A 1,533-nucleotide genomic window follows, 5' to 3' on the forward strand; every position below is an offset into this window, starting at 1 on the left:
GGTGCGTGCATCTTCTGCCGTCTCAGTAAAGTCAAACATATTCGAAATTCACACGCAGACACACATGTTAGTCGCAGCGGAAGAGCACATCGTTTTTCACATTTAACAGCAGCAGCAGGCTTATTTGGACTGTATGTACTAAATGTACTGTGTGTATTATGGGAGTTGCATTGTTACAGAACAGGGATGACGATTCTCGGTGATACAGTGTAATGGAAGTATCATTGAGAGGTGGATTGCTCAGCCGTGCTTCCACATTGTTGATTAAATCTAGACACCAATTTCTCTACCAACAGCAGAGTCACAAATGTAACCCGGCCCTGATGTAAATATGTATGCATGTATCCCTTTCCAGCCTGGCTAAATGTTGTCAGTTTGTCCTCCTGTCTATCTGAGGTTGTCAGTAAATCCCATCTGATCTGTGGTGCTCCTTTGTGGTCTAGATGGTGCAAAGAAGCCGTGGGACCGAGCTAACTCTGCAGACAGGTCAATGGTTTCAAGGTGAGAGCTGGAGGTACCACAGCTTGTTGGATATGTCTGTGAAGGAGGATAACAGCAGTGAATCTAATGGAGAATGTTTTTATTATGCAGGGTACGACCTGTGGGGAGCGGCGGTGACACAGACTCGTTAGACCTCGATAGAATGAAACAGGTAAAAACTAACTCGCCAAAATGGGCTTTTAATCTTCCTCTTGTTTTTATGTGACCACTTTGCTGTCAAAAATCATTTCCCAAAAGCTAATTTGGATAGGAAGAAACAGATTGTATTTTTCCACAGTAAATAAAGAAATGTGTGATGCATTATGAACACATATGTTATTTATTTGTTTGTGCTTCACCAGGAAATCTTGGAAGAGGTGTTCCGTGAATTGCACAAAGTGAAGGATGAAATCATTGATGGTATGTTTGATTTTTTCCTGAAACACTAAAGCAGGGTAATCAATCAACATTTAGGAACGCAGTCTCTGTCCTAATTTACACTAATGAATGTTTAATTGGAAAACCATCCAGTGGGACGGTGAGCATTAGGTAGTTATGTGGAGTTGTGACCACTAGGTTGCACTAGAATCCCAGAAAACTGAATTCTGTCTTTTCATCAAAGCCTACAATACATAGAGGAGCAGCAAAAGCATCTTTAGATAGATGATGAATCAACACTCACAGACATGAACAATATGAATACCTTGACTTGTTACACTGTTAGTGAATATTATTATCACCTGATTAGGTAAAAATTTGCCAAACAACTCACATGAATGTTTGTCACATTTCCAACCAGAGTCATTTGTATAACATTTTGAAAAGGTTAATAGATAATGTAGCCAAATAGATTCTCCAAATATGATAAGATTAACTTGCATGTAGCTAAAACCTCCTGAATAATGTCATCTTCATTTCTTAGGTCATTACATGAACATATTATAATATAGTAATATAACTGTACAACAATATTATAGTAACAAATGGTGATAGAATACAAAATAATACAATCATTGAATACAGATTATATTAAAGTCACTGCAACACATACAT

General features: G+C 38.0%; 1 long non-coding RNA gene across 1 annotated transcript; it reads left to right on the forward strand.

Annotated features, from left to right (window-relative positions):
• The first annotated feature begins 22 nt into the window (after positions 1-22).
• Positions 23-900, forward strand: LOC111655171 (uncharacterized). The gene is made up of 3 exons (XR_002760788.2): positions 23-501; positions 592-652; positions 843-900. It is a non-coding gene; the product is annotated as an uncharacterized LOC111655171 (long non-coding RNA).
• Positions 901-1,533: the final 633 nt, after the last annotated feature.

The sequence above is a fragment of the Seriola lalandi genome, unplaced genomic scaffold, assembly GCF_002814215.2.
Source record: "Seriola lalandi dorsalis isolate HSWRI2012SDOR001 ecotype SW California unplaced genomic scaffold, Sedor1 jcf7180001975144, whole genome shotgun sequence".
NCBI classification, from domain to species: Eukaryota; Metazoa; Chordata; class Actinopteri; order Carangiformes; family Carangidae; genus Seriola; species Seriola lalandi.